Raw genomic sequence first — 23,912 nt, forward strand, 5'->3', positions numbered from 1 at the left:
CACGATGCTGGGTGGGCACCGGTCTCATACACTGGCCGAAATTTCATGAAAAAATTTCTTTCCCCATGAGGAATCGAACCAGCGCGCATTCCGTAACAAAAGTCCTAGGCGGGATGCCTTATACCGCGACGCCACGGCGCGGGACATGAACACTAATAAGTACAATAAAATTATTGAAGATGTTAGACATGTTTCGGAGATGCTTCTCCATCTTCAGTGACTAATTACGACTGCAAAATGAAAACAGTTATTAATATCTTGTTTAGTTTTATTTCAAAAATTATAAAGTTACAAATGGAAAAATAGAAGATATCTTAAATAGTGATACTTTGTAAACTTCTTTCATTGGCTAGAAAAATTAAAAATATAAAATATAATTGATTTCTAAATAAGCAATAGTGTTATATCTTCTATATATGAATATGATAATTGAAATAATATGAGAAACATAATAATGTAGGCTATAATGAAATAGAATAAAAATATATTAATAGAATAGATATTTAAAAAAAATAAAGAGTTAAAATCTTATAATGTATGTACATTTTTCTGATAAAAAGTATACAGAGATCATATTTAAAAATAAAGATAAAAGAAGAATGGACAAAATTGCGACTTGGATGAATGACTCACCGATTTGGTTCAGTTGTTCGAACCATGTTGTTGCTTGGCTTAAAGGAGAATAACTGAGATGAAGGAAAGGACAGAAATTGAATTTAGATACATCCTGTATGAAAAAAAATCCTTCCACTAATTTGTAGAAGTCACTGCAAGATTACGATGCTTTCTTTTTTAAACTTCGCGCAGTCAGAAAATAAACAATTAAATATACAATTTACGTTACAAAAGTGTGAAGGTTATTTTTTTTTCTGGGATTCGAAGTCCGCCGCGCAGCATGTGTTTGATGAGGTTCACAGCTCTAACCTCGTTATGACGGTTAAAATCTCGTACTGATGTAATTACCAATGAGCAAGCGAAGCATTTGGCATCCCTTATCGGTTGCCAGGCAACCAGCCGCAGGTATAGTCCGACCAGTTCAAGTGACTCCTCTACTGACCCCTTTTCGTGACCCAAATTAATAATCCTAAGTTGGATCCTGATTGTTTCCATCGCTTTAATTACATAGTATGTCTTGGTGTCTTCGCTGTAGATTAAATCGTGATGTTCAGTTCCTCCGAAGGGTATAGATATAGATCTTCCTACCATCTTCCCATATAGCATTTATCTTTTTCCGTCAAGCTGTGAGCTTGCCTGAAACTCATACAAAATACTGGATTTCCATATATGTTTGCATATTTTGTTTTTTTTTATAAGGATATATTCATGCCTCATTTCTCTTTTTATAATTTTAGGTTGGATAAAGCATTTATAAAACAGTTACATTACTGGTTGTTCTGTATGATTGTGGAACTCGGACTCTCAGGGTCGACATTTTTAACGCGGGCTTCCGGTGGATGATCAGCGTTTTTCGTATTCATAAACCAGTGTTAGCGATAGGATATGATTTGAATTCTGTACTAGTAACCAGTGGATAGCCGGGGCTAGCTCGTAGCGCGTGCTGCGAAATGTCTATGAATAGCACCCTCAGAGTTTGAGTATTCGAGAATGAGGTGTTTAGGAAAATATCTGGGTTTAAAGACGGATGAAATTACAGGAGAATGGAGAAATTTACGCAAAGCAGATCTGCACGCATTTTATTGTTCACCTAATATAATAACATTAGGAATATTAAATCCAGATCTTAGAGCTGGGAAGGGCATGTAACACGTATGGGTGGGGGGAAAAAAAGGAATTTGGTGTTAAATCTTCTCACCATCAATGCATATGAGACCTACAGATTGGAATTGCCACCCATATATTGGAAAGGGGTTGTGGTAGGTAGCATTTTCTTGTCTCAATCGTACTATCAGGGACTGGAATGCTTTACCTGCAGACTTACTAAAGGCTTTACCAACAACCAAAAATGTATTTAAAAATAGGCTTAAGAACTTTACTAATAGACGGTAATTATACACAGTATTTAAAGGGTGTAAATAATATTTTGTTATTGAAGTGTTGTATCAGTGAAGAATTATGTTGTGTCAGGGAAGTGTGTTGTGTAAGTGAAACGTGTTCCTGTCAGTGAAGCTTTATAGTTTATAGTGGCAGTGCAAAGTATTTGAACAGTGAAATGTTTTTGAAATGTTTGTGAAATCAGGATAGAATCGGTGAAATGTGTCGTAGTTCCAGTGCAGTGAGTGAGTTGACAGCGAAATGAGTGTAGTGTTGAAAGGTACTTGTGCAGATATGAACATATCATACTCGTGGGTTTTAGTTCGAACTTAGGTTAAGATACAAATTAGATTTACTTTAAATGTTATTTTAGTGATCGTGCTTCATTTAATTTAGAAAGAAAGAAAGAAAGAAAGAAAGAAAGAAAGAAAGAAAGAAAGAAAGAAAGAAAGAGTTATTATAAATTATTGTTAGTATTAATTATTAGTATTATTATTAATTGTATTTTTAATTAATAAGTTTATTATTATCATTATTGAGTATAATTAGTTACCACTGCCACCGGGTATATACCCATTGCAGTGTGAATAAATACATACATTTATTTATACTCTCCGACCATCAATGCAATTCAGTGTACCTTCATGGAGTTATACGTAGAGATATGCAGCATAGTAAAGTTATGCATCTATCGAGTTTGTTTAATAATAACAATAGTTAATTTAATTTTTAATGTAGAATTTCGTCTAGTTTATTGCAGGAGTCTATGTTTTTGAATTACGAAAATATCGATAGTCATGTACAAAAATATCTTTCATTGTATTAATTAATATTGAAGAATATCATGATAGGCCCTAAGAAGTACTCTGAAAGTTTGGGTCTAGTTAATTGTACTGATGATAAAGAGCGTATTCCGAATCTCACCGGTGAGCAATCCGATGGCATCACGGTGTTCCGAATTCCACCAATGACGTCATTGATGCTCCACCGGTGTCGCACCGGTGCCATCAACTTGCAGAGGTGATGGCAGTCTCCATCAGCCGCCATCAGTGAATCTGATTGGTTCTTGTATAGGACGGGAATTAGCAGACGAATGACATCGTGCACTGTTGTGTCATGGCGGTGTGTTCTGCTTTAGTTCTGCTGCATTGTTTGTAATGAGCAGAACGTAAAAACAATATGTTAATGGCTTATTAGCGAACATGTCAACGGACCCGTTATTACTACTGGTTCAAGAAATAAATTGTTTATGCTATCTGTTCTTTGAACGAGATGGGAGTACGAAAATTTCGCAAAATTTTGCTAGCGTAGCACAGACAACAACTTGTACAGTCGCCATGACAGCCATCGATCCTTCCAGCAGTTTTGTTCCTTATTTCGCTGCAACGTGACGTCATTGATGCCACCGGACCGGTGAGATTCGGAATACAGTCTGTTATAAATGAATGAGTGAGAAATCATGTGTCTCTTTGTGACCTCGTGTGATTATTTGTGTTTGTTAAATAGGTTAATGATCGGAAATGAGCAATATAATCGGTAATTCCGGAAACTAGAACACCGCGCTCAGCTTCGCAGAGAATGAGAATCAAGAGTGAATCTTTTGCGTGATATCACACACTATAACATCGCACAATGCGCGCTTGAGTTACTTCAACGTTTCAAGTGGAACATATTCGACTTACACACCGTACAGCCACGAAATACAGTATATCCTAGCGATAGACGTAGCTTTTGTACCTCAAACAGCTTCTACGAAATAACAACTTCATGTAAACGACGCGGAATTGAATGCAGCTGTGGAGAATTGGATATCTTCATTAGTAGCAAGTTTATTTGCTGAAACATTCGAAAATTCGTACTGAACTACGATAAACGTTTTAAGTGGAAATAAATAATGTTTGTAAGGTTTACATACAGGGTGAGTCAGGAGGAAAAGTAAATGGTTTGAGGGGTGAAAATATTGGTGATTCTGAACAAAAAAGTTTATATGAATATATTATGTTCTGTTCTTAACAGTTTCGGATAAAATGAATGGAAAGAACGAGAAATGGAAAAAATGCAGGTGAAAGTAAATTAAAACAGTGTTACCTTATGTTCTGTTTAATTGTGTACTTTTCTTTACAGAACATGTTCAAAAAGTCAACCGTCAACTTCAATACACTTTGCAGCTCTTGTAGACAGCTGCTGTTTTGCTCATTTGAGCTGATTCGGACATTCCTTTACTTGAGTATAAGCATGTAAAACATGAGCGAGAAGTTTCCACTTTGTGTTTGTAGACTTCAGTCTTAAGCCAAGTCCACGCAATGTAATCCAATGTAGTAAGGTCGGGTGACCTCGGTGGCCAAAAAGACTCCACCGCGACCGATCGAACGTCCAGAATACGTTTAATTGATCCTACTAAAACTTAATTTCGTTTTGGTTGCGTCCGCATATGAGTGCTGTTGAAGGACATGAGACTGACGTCCGTGATTTTCAAAAAGCTGTATGTCAGATACTGTTAAGAACAATGTATATATTCATATAAACTTTTTTGCTCTGAATCACCAATATTATCACCCCTCACACCATATACCTTTCCTCCTGACTCACCCTATATGTGCAGCCATTAGTGTACCTCGGACAATAGCGAGTAGTACTCGAGATCTGTTGAAATTCAAGTATCCTTTTTCTTTTAGTGAAAGAATTTCAATTATTAAACTCGTTCTGCCGATTTGTTTGAAAGTTCCTGGGTATGGTCATCGCAAATGATTTATAGCTGTTCTTTTTAACATTCACCCGAGCATTATGTATTAAGTAGGCCTGTATAAAGTCTAGACTCATCCGTTGAAACTGGGAATGGTTAAGTCTAGCCATAATATTACATGGCAAATGGAAACATTTCCTTTCAGAAGATTAAAATTTAATTGGGTTGTTATTGTGTACCACTCATTTTACGTCCTTAAAGCCTCGGTGAGCGATATTAAATTTCAGTCCCGGACCTCTGAATATCATAGAGAAATTAAAAAGAAAAAAATTGAATAGAATTAATTTCAAATGCTGCAAAGAGCTTCTTTGTTGGAAATATTTAAAATGCCAGGAAATGCTCCGTAACATGTGAAGTCTTCTTTTGAAAACCTAGAGCACTTTGCTCAAAAAAGAGATTTAATTAGTGGCGCAAAAGGTTTCGTTGGAACTCGTGGTCTATTATTACACAGTTATTGCCCGTTCATTTCTCTATATTTTTGTCTGAGAAGGATAGGAAGTTTGCACTAATGCGAAAATCCAAATTACAATAGAGGTGAAGAGTATAATAACTTTTCTGGGTAGTTTATTGTCTGCATTTCTGTTCTGTAATAATAGATTTTACAGTTTAAATAACAGAATTCCTAAACTTTTTCTAAAATTATATTTTCTATCATTATTTTTCCACGTATACAGGGTGAATAAAGAGGAAAGGAAGATTGGTGTGAGGGGTGATAATATTGATGATTCAGAGCAAAAAAGTTTATATGAACATATTATGTCCTGTTCTTAACAGAATCTGACATACATCGGTTTGAAAATTACGGGCGTGTCTCATGTCCTTCATCAGCACTCATATGCAGCCACAACCAAAACGATGTTACGTTGTAGTAGGATCAATGAAACGTATCCTGGACGTTGGATCGGTCGCGATGGAGCCATTTCTTGGCCATCAACTATATCACCAAAATTGCAATGTACATGGCGGACCAAAGTAAATAATAACTGTTTACTATCATTTCCAAAAATATTACACTCACAGATAAGATTTTTTTCTTGGGAAACAATAAGTTACAGAAAAAATTTTAATAGATATTTTTGTTCAGTAATTTATGCTCTATAACCGTTATTTTTTCGGAATAAAATATATGTTGATTACGTCCACGTGTTAATTTCAATCAACATATATATTGTATTCCTAAATGGTATAGTGTTAAAAGTTGTGTAATCAAGATGCATAAGAAAATATTTTTGGCGTTTATATCGTTTACACCTTGTATACATACAATTGTGTATAGATTGTATATTTTTTAGCATTTGGAGGTAATTTATGTGAATCAGGATGAGTTTTTAAAGAAATAAATACTTTCATTTTCATGATGCTTTAAGGGGTTAGGTACAGCTTACAGCAGTAGAATTCTTTTTAATATTCAACATTTCTTTTACTCAATTTCTGTATCTTATACAATAATGAAAATTGGTATGTGTAAAACACTGTCTTTTGCTATATGAAACACATATTTTTACGATTAAAAAAATTATTATATATATATATTTTTTTTTCAAAATTCTTAAAATGTTGGCACTTCACTGTGCAGTGATGAAGCGTTTCCTTCATAACTAAAAAAGTTGTTAATTTTTTATGTTTTCTCTTTTTTATTTTATTGCTGAAACTCATGTTTACAGTATCATGCTCTTTGAAATACATTCCTTAATTAATAACTTTGTTTTTATTTTATGTAATAGAAAATACTGATATTTCACCATTTTTAAAAATGAATTTATTTTTTATCAGACTCTCTATCAAAGATAGTGACGTGATCTTACATCATATTGTAGATATGGCATACATAAATACATACAAAAAATTTTATCACAGAACGTTGGACAAGTTTTGAGTTATGTGGGAAAAAACGCATCATCACTGCACGGTGAAATGAATTAAAAAAAAAAAACAAGTAAATAATTTTTTTAAATCGTAAAAATATTTTTTTCTTTTGCCAGAAGGACAGTGTTTAACACATACTAATTTTCGTTATTGTACAAAACACAGTAATGAAAGAAAAATATGTTGAATATTTCCAAAATTTTACTGCTGTAAGCTGTACCTAACCCCTTAAATAAACATAAATTTATAGTTATAATACAAAATGTATATATTTATAATAAGTGTGCTTTGATCTTTGGTTTAAGGTTACATAATTTATTGTCTGATAGTTTAAAAAATGCCACATGTTAAATGTTTTAAAATTGTATTAAACGTTTTTATTAAGTCTATATCCATATAGCAATGATGTCTTTACAATAATCTGAATTTGTAAATTAGGCTAATTTTGTAAATGCTTTTTGTTTTGACTTGTGTTACTGCTATAATGCTTAACAATATAAATAAAATTTGAATATATAGATTTATTCAAAACGCTCTCTTAAAAATTATTGACCATGTCTAATTAGTAAAACTTATTCTAATATCACTATTAAAACCGTTTTAAATAGCTCTATTTCAAAACAGATGGCCATAAGAGTACGCGAAAGAAAATGTATACATTAATCTCAATGTTACTTTCCTCGACTCTAAAGCCACATCGCTGTAGGTTTCACATTAGAAATCCACTACGTGATCGTTTTTTCTGACCCGCCAGGATTGCATTTGATATGCGTGCTGTGAAACATTGCTACGACAACATCTGCGTTACGTTGTGAATACAAATACAGTTCAGTTCATAATTAATTCCTAATAACAGGTCATGAAGTTATGCTGTTGTGATACACGGGATTTGTTTGGGAACGCCCGTAGACTCACTCGGTGTGCTTGTATATTTGTTATGCTTTAAATATCTTCCATACTAGCTCAACAAACGAAGGTTCGAGATTACAGGGATGACAGACTGCAACTTTATCGTTTGTTCTTCATTCACAGGAAAATTTCGTGATTTCTTTTATTGTTTCTAGATAACTGCATCAATAAATTGAGGGGTTTGTCGGAAAAAGGGCGTATTCGTCAATATGGCGAATTGAGATACATGCAATCTAAGATTTTAAAACGCACCTGAATAAAATGTTATACACGCACGCAGCCCTGTCCTGCAGGTATGTACAGTACAATCAAAACAAAATTTCGCTACTATAATTATTCACTACATTTTAAACCGTTTTCCCGAAGAAGGGCGTATATGTATATCCGCCTTTCTTCCGGCAAAGCCCTCAATTGATGTTTAGAAGTGTATATCACGACTTCTTGGCAGAATTTTATGCCTGAATGATACAAGAAAAAAGCGACTTCTCAATGCTTTCAAACTGGGGACCATCAACTAAGGTCAACAGCTCTGACAGGAAACTTTGTTCCCCCAGGAATGCTAGAAGCTGGTTGTTAAAGTGGCAACCCAACCCTGTAAGAAAAGTCACGAAAGCTCAATGAATGAAAACATCCGAGTAGATTTCTCCAAGACAGTTATGTGAACAGAAAAGGACCAGTTAATGAATAAATTTAATTGGATATTTTGTAGATGTGGCGTAAAAATATGTAAAATATTTCGTAATGGGATATTGGATGCTTTTAGGTTATTCGTGATTGTTATTGTGGGCATTGTTTGGATTGTAAAAATATTTGAGATGCGAAATAAAACATCCAACCAAACAGGCAGAAACTAAACACACTAGATCAATATGAAATATACAGACACACAAATGAAATTCTCAACACACCACTCAATTTCATATCACATACACTATTTGACTCCACATTACAAAACACAAACACACCCCCACAGGAAACAAAACAAAAGGCGTCAAGACCAGCAACAACCAGTTCTGAAGAAAGCCAATAAAAGTCCGAAAAATGTTAACCAGGTACGATAGAATTTAACACGAGAAAGACATAAATATATATTCCGAACTTTAAAAAAAAAATTGATATATCTTTTAATTTCTGTCTTCATACTCTCCGCGGTGAGTACCTTGTTATCTAGTTCATAATCGCTTCCACACTTCTACTCTCCAAACAACATAGGCTACACACATCAAAAAACTTTTTGCATCACTAATGAACTAAAACGTGCAATTCACTTGTCACAAAATGGAAGTGCTATATGAAAATGGAACACAGCTGCAATACATACTGCTCATCAAATGGAAAATAGATCATAATGTAAACAAAAACAGAAGTTTTTTCTCTCACTGTACGAGTAAACTTCAACAAGTCAGTGCAATGAGTTGGTCCTCATGCATTAGTGGTTGGTCCTCATGCATTAGGAAATACTCGGATCCTTCTTGGCATACCCTCTGTCAGTTCATTATGTCACTGTCGATCCAAATTATCCCATTCTTAGATAGGAATTCTGCATAGATTTCGCCGATTACGTGGTCGGTCAGGACGACCAAAAACTCGGATAAAACCCAACCCGGTAATCACCCTAAGCGGGACTCAGTGGGTATTAAGTACCGTAGTTCTGAGTTGTATAAAATTTAAATAATTTTCTTTAACTAACGCAAAACTCAGGTTTTACTTATACAGAGTCATTAACGAAGATTTACCGTCACTTACGGAGCTTATTTCCGAAGACATTCTGAGAAATAATGTCATATAAACATTTGTCCTAATCGCAACATTTTCAAAGTTATATTAATTTGAAGTTGTTAGTAAAATACATTTTTTCGTTAGTTTTACGGGTAAAAGATATTACAAATAGAGAATGAACTATTCAGAAGTATCATTTGTTTAATTGGCTAGTGTTCTGATATTTAAAATGTGTTATTAATTGCGTTGTACAGATTTTATTTTTCAATTTTTAACTAAAAATGACATCACTCTTACGCTGTTATCACAAAAAATTTTAAAATTATACGACTTTACAGTTTAATTATGCATCTTAATGTACAGTAATGCCAAAAAAAACCGGACCGACGGAATAATCAAAGTCCCCGAAATGAGCCACTGGGCATGCCACGCCCGCAATCACAAGATAGCGAGTAATCTATTGAAATTGCTGTAGTTTCGGCTGCTGACGTAGTCCATTTCGAAAGCCGTTAGAAAATAAGGTGGTAAAATTCATGTTCTGGGAATAGTAAGTTAATTAAGTAGTAAAATATCGCTGCAATCGGAAAGTATGAGAATTAAATTTGAATAAGGTACAAAATAAAGTTTCGTTCCCTGGCAGGATTCGAACCACGATAGTCTTAGTTACCGGTCTATCGTGCTGTCACTGAGAACAAGGCTCTGAAATCAGCTATAAGGGTTGGTCCGGTTTTTTTTCTTTCTTCTTCTCCACTCCTGTAGAGTCTTAATGGTATATGTACGTGAACAACCACAAATATTGTCAGAAAATGCAGGCTCTAAATTTCTAAAATTTTATAAGAAAATGAACTCACAATTGGACAAAAATTACAAGATACCACAACAAGATTTATTAGAGCTTAAATATCTGATAAAAGTATGAAAAAGGTTACTAATAATGTTTTTCAAACCAGTTTTATCAAAATTTAAAAAAAAGAACAACAACAAAATCCTGCAGTTACGTAATTTGGTAACCATAACATTGTTATGATCTCTCTGACATCTTTAATATTTTTCCTGCCTGTAATAAACACTTATTTCTGAAAAGTAGACTACTCTCAGACATGTAGAGTTGTTTATTTTAATACAATTAATTTTTTACTTTCTTATATAAAATATATTAAAATTTACACAATGTTTTGTGACCTTATTTTTCTATTTTGAAAGAAATGGACATTATTGTAGTCTACCTTTTGCATAAATGGATGTTAAATCAGTGTACAAAATTTCAGAATTCTATCTCTAATGGTTGTAGAGTTATGAAATAATATGTGTGAAAATTTTCAAATTTTGGAAAATTTAATTTAAAGTAAGAAGGGAATTCTTAAAAATATTGGTAGTATCCTTTTTTATACTTTTATCAGATATTTAAGTTCTAACAAGTCTTGTTGTGGTATCTTGTAATTTTTGTCCAATTGTGAGTTCATTTCCTTATAAAATTTTAGAAATTTAGATCCTGCATTTCCTGATAATAATTGTGGCCTTTCACGTACATATACCATTAAAGAATTTACAAGAGTGGCGTAATTTGTAACAATTGTTGTGATAAGTACGTAAGAAAATGTAAATTAGTAGTTAAAAATCGAAAAAAAAATCTGTACGAAGCAACTACGGAATTCACAACATATTTTTAGCTTCAGAATACTATCTAATTAAAGAAATGATACTCCTGAATAGTTCATTCTTTATCTGTAATATTCTTTTACCCTTAAAACTAAAAAATAATGATAATTTACAAACAACTTCAAATTAGTGTAATTCTGAAAATATTGAGATTAGAACAAATGTTTATATGAAATTTTTTGCTCAGAATACATGTGTATTATTTGAAGCAAAACCCTCGACCTTTTCAGCACGAGTTTACACAACTTTTATTGTTTAAAATAATTGACATGAAAATTAAATAATAGAAATTCTTAGTCTGCATATTGTGTGTTTAGATTTGTGCATGTGGGGCTACAGCACATGAATGTGCACGCTTTTACATTTGCTGTCATTACCAGGGAGGAATGAGTTTTCTATTTGCTTTTTATTTTATTTCAATGTGTTTCCAATTACACACCGGCTCCACATTTGTGTATATGTTACTGGGCTTCGCTTGTCTGCCCGGTTCATGTTTACTCTCCACTGCCACATCCGAGCGTTCCAAACCAGAAGAGACATGTGGAAGCGGGATCTGCGGACTGCACACACACCACACATGCACTTCAATGGAACACAAGGTTACCTCGTATTTTATGAAATTGGAACAGCTATATAATTTATTTCAATTATCTTGCTTCCTACACATTTTCTTCTTCTTCTTCTTCTTCTTCTTCTTGTTCTTCTCTATGTATTTTATTGTCTTTCTCTCTTCTTTCTTATATTCTTTATATTTACCCTAAATAACACACCGCTCTCGTTATACAGGGATATCATTTTATTTTTACTAACATTTTCAATATTAACCTGGCAATACCTTTGGATTAATGATTGAGACCTGGAAACACTAGCTCCTTCCCCGACTGGAGTTCTATGATACTGGCGTAAAATACAAACAAATAACTTTACTGGGTACACGAGGGAAGAAAAGTAGTTCATCCATTTACGTAAAGTAGGAAATATCGTGATTTTGAGTGTGATAATTTTCATTAGGTTTTGTTTAATCAAAATACAGTACAGTGTTAACAATAAATGTTTTTACTCACCAACTGAGTTATCCATGTGGACGTATTCATTATGCAGCGTATATTATACTGTCTACAGCACATTAGCGTACGATATAGAGAATGAAGTTAAAATGAAAAATAATCATAATATGGATATTTAAACGCATTTTTGAAAATGTGGCCGTTTATTTCGATACAGGCTTCAGTTCTTTCGTGCATATTATCGCATTATAGACCATTGTACGCAATTCCAATTACCAGTTTCGTCCTTCATACTTAGTAACTCATGTTGAAATAAGTCTGTACCTACTCTATAAAAGAGTATCTTACGTATTGTAAATTCACTCTTCACTTCTGCCCGACCCGCACAGATAAAATTACTCAGACATGCTATCTACTGTCCGTCCAAGTGGCTATGCCGCAGGATCGTAGAAAGGGGGGAGGGAATCACGTGATAGTTAATAACTTAACGAGTCCCTTTTATTTAAGTTATTTTAAACAGTTGCATAATATTACGTAGACGTCCAATTAATTCCTAACAGAAATTAATGTTTTCAGAAAAGAGCTAAGAAAGCCCAGCCACTAGTCTTTACAGTGAAGCGAGCAGAAGCAGGTGGGGAAAATCGGGATGCAACGTAGGCAAACGGACGACAGTACCTGTGCGAAAATATGATTCAATATTGGAAGTTTTCGTCACTGGAAAACGCGAACATATTTCTGAAACGTACTATAATCACTAACTCAGTACTGCGGCTCTGGTTCTGTGTGGAGGACAGTTGGAACTTCATAAGTAGAAGGTGTGGGAGTGAAGTACATTCAAAAACTCAGGTACAATAAAAGTTGAAGTAAAAATAAAATGATGTCCCTGTATGTCCTATTATACACCATGTCCCGCTTAGAGGGATTGAGAAATAAGTGATCATTTCAAGTGTAAATAATGATTTATTAACATAACTTTTTATATAAATTGATGTAAAAACTCTCCGAGTTTTGGATAATGCTGAATGCAACTCGATCTGTGCGCCTTGAGTTGCTCTGCAGACATCTAAACTATGGTATTCAACGTCCCGCCAATTTTTTTTTTTAAAGACATGTTTGTTCAGAAAAGTGTGACTACAATTAATAATTATATATAATAAATAAATTTTCAGTCATATACACTTTTCAGTTTGTGAGGTCAGATAATCTGTTACGTCACAATATTTAATACAAAGTCACTAATATTTTCGACTTTAAAAAGTCATTATCACGTGCATGAGAAGCAAACAATTTTAAATTAGGTGATAGTTGATCTAACAATTAATAATATAGTAAGTAATGCACATGCTGGCATTTACAAGTATGTAAGTTTCGTGTCTCTAGAGTAAACTGTACATGGTAAAGCTGAACACTGATGCTAAATTCTCGTTATGTATATAAAACAAGGAAAGACACAGCATGATATTAACCTTATACAATTAAGGCTAAATTTTCATTAGGTCATATCATTAAAATTAAATTTGTCCAATTTGATATTAACTATGTTAAAATGTTATATATAATGTATAAATTTAAAAGGGATGGAAAAAGCTGTGATGCAAATGCTGTGGTAGGAGAGCACGCAGTCTAATTCGTCGTGGTGAATGCCATATTTGTCTGAAAATATTTAAGTTAATAGCTTATTATTAATTTTGAAAGGTTGTGAGCTGATTCAGCGTTTTTTTAAAAGTTTATTATATTTATACTTACATAGTTACAATTGTTCTGTAGCATTTGTGGAGTCACTAGCGCAGCTACATTTGCAATGCGTTGTCTCAGTTCCTCCAAAATGTTAGCTCTGCCTCTTTGGTACACAGCAACCTTCACAAAGCCTCAGAAAAAAGAGTCCATAGGGGTCAGATGGGGTGACCTGGTTGGGCAGGCAATTGGTCCTCGTCTTCCGATCCACCTATCCATGTACGACGAACACAGCGTTGTACTCGCGTAACAGATTTTACTTACGCTAGCCATAGCACACACTGAACTTTCTGTTGTGTGTGCACATGTTGACCAAGGCGTGTTCTTCTACAAAATGGCGCCAGACTTGTTTTAGCAACAAACAAACTAAAGTTACGCATGCAGCTGTTTTCAGACTTTGTTGCGTAAACTTGGACAGTTTCACTATCTTGTCAGATGTAAATCACAACGATATCTTTATCTAGTTTTAAGTGGTGAGCATTTGTTCTTCCATCCCCCTAAGCGGGGTATGGTGTACTTACTTAACTTGGGGCTTCATTTCTATCATTTCTCTCCTCTTTCAATTCTTAATTGTCACTCTATCACTGTTCCTCATTTTCCTGTTTATTATTATTATTTGTCTATCATACTTTCCACGTTACTTTCATCTTCTTCTTTCTACAATTCTAGTTATCATGCCGCTCATTATTTATGTGTAAAATGTAAATTCAACTCCCTGGCAGGCGAAATTAGCCCAGAGGGTGGCGAGAGGTTAAGGATCCCATCTTTACAGATAATCGACATTTAATGACAATAGGGATGTCAGTCCTACATGCCCGCCGTCTTTACCCCCTAATAAAAGCCCCTGGTACTCATTTCTGTTAGAGGCTGAATGGATCCCGGGATATAGTGCGGCTGGAAGGATTAGATCGATGGAAAAATCTATGACCAGGGGTTAAAGCCACAGTCGCGCTTGTTACATTTTGCTACTCGATTTCTAAAAATGCAACAAACTTTGCAAAAGTGCGACAACCACATTGGACTTCAGGAACGAAGTTGGTAATGGAGAAAATGAGATCAGAGATGTGTTTGAACTAATCTGAATTTAAATGAAATGCTAATGGCATGGGCAATGTTCAAAAAGATATTGAGCAAAATACGTTCAGGAACCGATTTAAAAAAAATTGGTGCAATTCATGTAGGTTAAGTGAACAATTTCGTCTAATTGATGTATATAATTCCATCGCATACTGTAAATTGAGAGCGAGGATTTAGTTTCATGAATCTTGTAAAAACTGGAATTGGAAACCGCCTTTAAGTAAAAAGAGTTAGCACTCTGCTAACAATAAATCTTGAAGGGCCTATTAGTAAAGAATTTAAATGTTTAGAGTGCCCATAAAATAACATATTTAAATGTGATGTAAATACAGCAGTAATTGTATGCATTTATTTACACTGCAAGTGGGCAAGCACCCGGTGGTAGTGGTATACACAATATAAACAATACACAATACAATTATACAATACACAATACAATTAGATACACAATACAATAAAAATACACATTACAATTATACACAATAATTACAATTAATAATAATATATAAATAACCTAATTAATAAGTGAACCAAATTTTACATTACAACCTACATATGTATAGGCCCCTACATAAGTTTCACATTGGTACTGATAATAATCTTTCACTTTACTCTCATCTCACTCACTTTTGTGGTACTATGACACATTTCACTGAAACTTTAGAACACATTTCACTGACACTATATAACACATTTCAACTGACACAATCAAACACATTATTTTCATTGACACTATAAATTATCAGTGCTCGGAACTATTCACTGCACTGTAAAACCATGACTTCACTGACTCACCACGCTTCACTGATACAACAGTTCCAATAAGACACCCTTATTCATACTACTACTGATTCTAAACATTACGTCTAATATTTACTTACATAGGGGAGAGTCGGGTAGTATCGGACATCGGGTAATATCGGACAGTGCGTTTCTTTCACCTACCACCATATGGTAGTACCTGAATGACATCGTTACGTTTCTCTATGCGACATCACAGAAACGTAACCATGTCAATTAGGTACTATCATCGTGTGGTAGATGAAAGAAACTCACTGTCCGATATTACCCGATGTCCGATACTACCCGACTCTCCCCTAAGTATATCTAGAGTGTGATAAGATGGATTGAAAGTAATAAAACTGCAAGAAACACATTACATAAATTTTGTTTCTGCATACTTTATTAATTTTAACTTTCTGTACAATTATTTATATTGTACAAGCATTTCGCAATTTGTACAAGCATAATTTTTCATTTGTGCATTTTTGCAACAATTATTTGTTTTCTACCTTAAACACTGATGACACCATCGAGAATCGAACCCGCGACCTTCCCACTTGCAACGTTACGCCTTAACCGCGATGCTATCGCGCACCCTCCATTATTTATATGTACAGTTACGGAAATAAAATTTGGAGATCCCTTATTGCATAAGTTTCGCTTACAACACGCTGCGCATGCCCAGTTCCCCAAAGCGGTAGTCCATACGGCATCGTTTTGTTGGTAACTGAAATTATTATTTTCTCTGACGAGACCAGCATTTCGACCGATTACGATGGACCTGTCGGAGTTTATCGAGAGCCAGGTTCGAAGTGTGAGCCGCAAACATGTGGACCGACGTGACAGATCGGGACGCATTAGCGTGTCATGGCTGGGCCTGGATGTCTCGGGACGAGGCAGATGTCATAGAGAGGCTCTATGGCTGCTGAGATTCGGCGCAGTACCGACACATTTTGTAGAACGTATCCCTCCTCATATCGTTCTGATCACCGAAGCAGAATTATCTTCGTGTAGCGAGCCCTACAACGAAATATTGCAAGGTGCACAAATTAAATTGGCATTTTGCAACAATTCTGACGAACTAGTGACTTGATTGTCAAATGTTCGCCTTTAGAAAATATGCAACCTACCGAATGACTGACTAAACTCCAGCAATTCTAATAATAATATTCACATTCTTTCTAGTGCCCACCAGAAATTCTAATTATTTTTCTCCTTCTCTTCCTAGTGACCATCAGAAATTGTAATCATAGTTTTCTCACCCCTGATGACCATAATACAAATTCAACGTATTCTTTTGTTTACCACAAGAAATTCTAATTTTGTACGCACTCGGTCTAGTGATCACCGAAAATTTTAATTATTTTATATGTATTCTGTCTAGTGGCCACCGGAAATTGTAATTATTTTATACGTTCTCTGTCTACTGACCATCTGAATTTCTAATTATTGCATTCGTACTTTTTGTAGTTACCATCAGCATTTCTGATTATTTTATTCCTATTCCCAGTGACCAACAGGAATTCCAATTGTTCTATAATTTACTCTTCCGAGCCATCACAAAGAATAGTAACAGTTTCATTACTATTTTATCTAGTCATCAATAGCATTTCTCTTTACATAGCGTGATTAGCTTGCTACAGACCCCAAACTTTTTGTATAAAATTGTAAGTTTTTTAAAAATGTTCACTTCAAAATTACATATGCACATACCTTCAGTTATATAAAAAAAGGACTGTTCATAACAATGCTGAAAATGGCCCTTTTCCCATTCAAGCATGCTCGTACATGTCCTTCCAAATCGCGGAATGCTCTTCTTTAACTGGCATTGGCAATGGCTTCACTCTCTTTACGTGTAACTTATTTCATGGACTCATTTATTAGGGTTTACTTTTCCTTCAGCCCCAAAGAAAGAAATCAGGTGGCGTTAAATCGGGAGATATTAATGGCCAAATTTTTCTTAGATAATTCGGTCTCCAAAAAAGCTGTCTATTTCTCTCATGTTGCCATTTGGAGTGTGACATGTTACAGCGTTTTGTTTTTTGTCCATCTGTTACGGGAAGATGACAATAAATATTCAATGCATTGCTAAAAATTTAATTTATAATATGGCGCGTATAACAAAATATGAAGCATGTATGACAGTTTTCGTGAAAATTGAATATATATTTTGGGCAAGAGTAGTATAAAGGATTTTTAGTGGCTTTTATTTTACTGATGTAACATTTATAGAGTAGTCAGTCAAGATAGCTAAATTAAATTGTTGTACACCCTCATTTCACAATATGATTCAGTAAATGTTTGACAGGATTTTTTTTCTGTGAGACTTGAGTTACACCGGGGACAGAACATCTAGAAGCTTGGAGACCGATAAGGCTGGTTCACAATAAACCGAAAACAGAAACAACAACGAGAACGAGAACGGAAATATTGTTAAAGCATTTAAATGAAAGCATTCACACTTAACTATTGTGAATGCTTGCATTTATACAGGTTGTTTAAAAAATACGGGGCATAATTTCAGGTATGTATTTCCCACATGTAGACAATCAAAATAGTTCATTACAACATGTGTCCGGAAATGCTTCATTTCCCAGTTATGGCCTTCACAACATTGAAATTCACCGGAACGTTTTTCTTTCCGCAGGTCGTTGTCATTACAGAAGATGTTCAAAATGTCCACCTCCTGCTTGAATACAGACCTCACATCGATGTCTCATTGACCTGCGAACACGATCCCAAACTCCAGGAGTATTGCGTATGTCCTCAGAACATGCCACAATTCGATTCCGAAGGGATTCCAAATCAGGCACCGGAGACGAATAAACCAATGGTTTTAAATAGCCCCACAAGTAGAAATCGAGAGGGTTCAGATCAGGTGAGCGTGGAGGCCAAGCAATTGGGCCACCTCTACCTATCCATCGATCAGGAAACCTTCGATCCAAGTACCGGCGAGCCGTACGATTGAAGTGTGCAGGAGCGCCATCATGCAAGAAGTGAATGTATTGACGATTGATCAGTGGAGTGTCTTCTAAAATATGAGGTATGGTGTTTTCCAGGAAGTTTGTGTACGCCTGCCCAGTAAGTCTATTTACAAGTACATGGGGTCCAACTAACCGATCACCAATGATACCGGCCCACATGTTGAGGGAGAACCGCACCTGGTGATGAGATGGATGGAACAGTTGCACGTGGGTTTTCATACGCCCATACATGCTGATTGTGGAAATTTGTTATGCCATCTCGTGTGAACTGTACTTCATCTGTAAATAATACTAAGGCAGGAAAATTCGGATTTACACCACACTGCTGCAAGAACCACTGACAGAACCTAACTCGTGCAGGGTAATCTTTTGGTGACAGGACCTGTACACGTTGCAAATGATAAGGATACAATTGATACTCTTTCAACAGTCTCCAGACAGTCGTATGAGGAACATTGACTTGCAACGCTACCCTTCGTGTGCTGATAGAAGGAGTCATGTTCACAGCCTTCAGAATCTCCTCCTGTACTTCTGGAGTTGTAGATCTTGGTCGTCCCCTTCCCAAACCAAGAGAGTTAAATTTTCCATACTCGCACAGATGGTACTGGAGACGTACAAATGTCTTCCGATCTGGACATTGTCGCTGTGGGTACCTCTCCTGGTACAAACGACGAGCCAGCGCAGCATTGCCGTCCGCCTTACCGTACATGAAGTGTATCTCTGCTAGCTCTTGATTTGAATAAATATCGCACAGTGTAACGTCTACACAACATTGAATGTAACCTTCGCCTCGGAATGAACTGTCAGAGTGCCCTCTTAATGTCTCCTTTGACGGCAACGACCTGCGGAAAGAAAAAACGTTCCGGTGAATTTCAATGTTGTGAAGGCCATAACTCGGAAATAAAGCATTTCCGGACACATGTTGTAATGAACTATTTTGATTGTCTACATGTGGGAAATACATACCTGAAATTATGCTCCGTATTTTTTAAACAGCCTGTATACATTTATTTTAACATTATTTTCGTTCTCGTTTTCGTTGCCGTTTCCATTTCCGGTTTATTGTGAACCAGCCTTTACTTTTAAGCGGTCCGACCACCCCCTCGTCCCGCACTAGCAGTTACGGTACCATTTATCTGCAAAACATTTTCTGAACAGAAGTTATTGTATAGTGAGAGCGCAACTGGATCAGTGAAAGTAAGTGGTCAACGTTTTCAGTTTTTAGTGCAACGAACAATTCTGCTATGTGTGGGTTCTGGAGCCTCTAGTTATTTTGTCCCCGGTGTAGCTTATACGATATTAAAAATTTATTTTTCAAAATTTAGTTTCCTTTGGAACAATAAATTTTGGTGCTAAATGAAAAAACATCAGCTCTGAAGATTTAGCTGAGATTGAAATAAAACAAATACCAAATGAAGCAAATGTGCAAGATTTCAGCAAAATCCATCAAATCTGAGTTATGGTTACATTGTTGAAAAAAATAAGAATTAAAAACTTTCGGAAAATTAAGTGTAAAGTTTACGATTATAAAGAAAGATGGCGTGGTAATATGGTGCTTAATAATTATTTTGAGGCACCTGCTGATGGAATTTTGAAATACAATTTTGACAATGTAACCTTTCTAAATCAGAGAAAAATATAAAAATGAAATTAAAAATAATATTTATTACTTTTTTTTCGATAAATGAAGCGTAAGGTTTATGAAGAATTGTGGCGTGTAATCATGGCATTGAATTATTATTTTGGGGCATTTCTTGAAGGGATTTGATATAAAATTCTGACAACTTTAAACATAGGAAAGTGAAATAAAAATAAAATTCAAAAATCGAATTTTTCATCGTTTTCAGTGGCACCAACCATTAACTGAGACAATTATTGAATATTTCCTAGACTTCAGTAGTATATGTTTGTTGAAAGGATGTATGGCTTATAATTCGTCTACGAGATATTTTACACCAATCTCCCATTTTCTGAGAATGCAAGGACTCTGTATGTAATGCACGCGGATTTTCTTTTTACCATTACACACGTTTTCTTTTGAGAGTCTACATAGCCACTCAGATGTAACATTGCTTCGTTCGTAAACCGAGTGAGGTATAAAATTCCAGGATCCTGAGTAAGGAAATCTTGAAACCTTAAAACCGAACACGTTTTTCATGGTCCACAGTTGCAATTCTTGAACATATGATACACTGCGAGCGTGTAACTTTGATTATTTTGCAGTGCTTTGACGTGTGGAATATGGCAGATAAATTTTTTTTAATGTCTTTGCAATGATTTAATGATAACGCCAATGATCCTCTTTTACTTCCTGCAATGTTTCGACAGACAGCGTCCGGTCGCCTGATTGCGTGTAACGAAACTTCTCGTTGTCTCTACTTTCTTACCAATATCTGGACACACCAAATTCAATCTCAGATGCCCTTTGAGATGCTTTAACTGAACCCGTTTGTCAGTATTTATGAAGGAAGAAAATGAGCACTCAATCTTCGATGCAGCGTTGGGAAACAAAAAAGAAATTAGAGTAACTTAAAGAGTAAAAACTTAACACAGGGGGCTACATTCTGTTCCTCAGTGTTAATGGTGTGTGCATGTATGTGTTTCATTTATCTGTTTGTTTGCTTATTTGTTTATTCCTTTGTTTACTTGTTTTATTTATGTATTTGTGTGTTTGCCTGCCTGCTTTTTTATTTATTTATTTACTTATTTATTTATTTAGTTATTTACTTATTTAGTTATTTATTTAATTACTTACTTACTTATTTATTTATTTATTTAGTTATTTCGTTATTTATTTATTTATTTATTAAAAATACGAACACATGCAGTATAAATGCAATTACAGTGCATACATATACAACAATAAATATTTAATTAAATTCTATTTATACAAATAATGTGTAGCATATATAGGATTATTTGTAAATTTATAATTTATTATAGATTTATAATAATAATTCTGTGGTGTTTGGTCAGAACATAACTCCAAAAACCTGTTTCGAGATACAAGCAATTTTATTTTCACTTTTCCATTAAAAATCATAATTCGAATTTACATACTGTACAAATGTGACTTAAAATAACATAGTTTAGGGTATTGTTTAATAATATGCACGTTCTCATGCTTTTCTATAGCTTATAAGTAAGCCTATCAGTGAGTGTAGATAGCAGGAAATGGCGTTTTGAAGTTATGTTCTGACCAAACATCACAGAATTATAAGAATAAATTTTCAATAAATGTGCATTAAATTGACAACAAATGGATTTAGATCTACGAGATAAACATTGAGTAAAGCCAAGTTTATAGGCAGATATTTTACAACTCTTGCAAGAGAATAACTCGTTATTCATAAGTACTCTTTTTTCCATATTTCAAAATTTTATTACAGTTTTATAGGTCTATAAATTAAATTTGACATTATTTAGATATGTTATTAATATATAACTGTTTTGCGTTCAGATTCCTTATGGTCACCCTCACTGGAGGACTGATGATTTAATCAAATCCTTCTCTCTAATCATATTTATTCCACAATTATTCTTTTCTGGAGCTTTCTCATGTACTTAGTCGTTTTCTTCGTTCCAGTGCGGATTTCAGTCACACACATCAATCCTGCCTATTTATAATTACAAGGTGGTTATAATTAAACTGATGGTGTTCAGCGTGGTGCAGCACGGACTCTAATGATCGTAGAAGTGTGAAACCTGGTAGATATGCTAATTAATCAATGCGCTCGCGAATTATGCCAAAAAGTAATTAGTTCTAAGTCTCACAACCAGGTGTAAACATGGCACTGTAAGCAGCTAAAACATGTAATTGTCTGTAACTCTGACGTCAGTATGTTCGTCCGGTTGCATTCCATTGTGTCAGTTCCCTGTTGTTTTTTTGACACGTGTTGATTCCGTTACTGAAGTGAATGTTCGTTGAAAATTTAGAAGTTTGAATTTTTCCTTATGAAATGCAATGGCTGTTGAGAAGAGAGACCGTGCACTGTTAGTGAAGTTGTTTTACCAGAATGGTAGCAATAGCAACGCTGCATTGCGAGAATATCGCCGACAGAAACAGTTTAGAAGAAGACTCATGTCAATTCATGGGCTGAAAAACATGATGAAAAAATTGGAGGAAACAGGTGAATTAGCTGTCGCACTAGGGAAAGGATGGCCTGACCTAAAGATATATCGCTCTGATTTCACCAGATATGCTGCGAGCAACTGTCGACCATGCCGTGTTAAGGTTGCAACATGTTGCTAAGGTAGGGAGTCATGTTGAACAGTGTTTGTAACCATAGTTCCTAATAAACGTCCTGTTATCATTGTGTTTGATCTTTTCTGCCTTTTTCCTGCGCCCATGCCACGTTCTGACTGGTCACAGCGCCATATCTTCACCTGGTGGCAAGATGTGGAACTAATTATTTTTGTAATAATTTGCGAGCGCATTGCTTAATTAGCATATCTGCAAGGTTTCACACTCCTACTATCATTACACGCTGTGCCACGCTGAACACCGTCAGTTTAATTATAACCACCCTGTATTTTATAACCTTAACTTCTCTGCATGCAAGCTAAATTTCATTTTCATATATTGTATTAATCGCTACTAACTCCTTTCACAAAAGCTTTCAGAAGACATATGTAGCGATATATGTAGTCTTACCAAAATAGAACACAGAACGAAGTTAATATTAAAACTGCTAATAAAATTGTGTTTAGGTCAGAGATAAAGAACATCTGTTGCAGTGGAATTAAAACTCTGTTAATAATACTGAAATGTAAACATTGCAACGTTGTGTATTTGCAAAGATACTGCCTCTTGTTTGGAGTTCCCTGTAAGCTTTTGTGTATGTGTGTATTAAAAGTTTGTTCATATTTTTATTTCTGCAGTTAATTTATGAAGTACATAAAACAACAGCGTGAAAATTCTAGTGCGTGCTTCCCAACATTTTCATCCGATGGGAGAAATAAAACTTGCCAAGACTGAGGCACACACACACTTGCTTGACAGAATCGCCTCACTTATCAGTCTGCTTTTTAGCACCGTGGTCCACATCTGCTTTCAGATTTAAATATCAGCATTCCTAAATATAGAGTTAGGAAAACGCAAAAGTTGTTCTAGTTAGTATCTGCAAACTTTGTTAAGGAAAACTTCTGTGTAATAACTCTACAGAATTTGAAATCCTATATTATACGGTGGTCATGGTTCGTCATGCTAAATATACATAATTTATACATATACCGGATGTATGCAAATCGGTGTAAATTTTTTTGCGACATTTGCCTAACAATGAAACATTGAAAAACTTTCATACAAACACGTTCCAGAAAAAGCTTAGTGTCAGTTAGTAAGGATGTTATCCTTACATTGGATCTTAAAGAGAAGTCAACTCAAAATTGCTTTCATGTTGTAACTTTTCTTTAGAACAGGCTGTGAGTTTTATTTCC

Source organism: Periplaneta americana, chromosome 13, assembly GCF_040183065.1.
Source record: "Periplaneta americana isolate PAMFEO1 chromosome 13, P.americana_PAMFEO1_priV1, whole genome shotgun sequence".
Classification (NCBI taxonomy): domain Eukaryota; kingdom Metazoa; phylum Arthropoda; class Insecta; order Blattodea; family Blattidae; genus Periplaneta; species Periplaneta americana.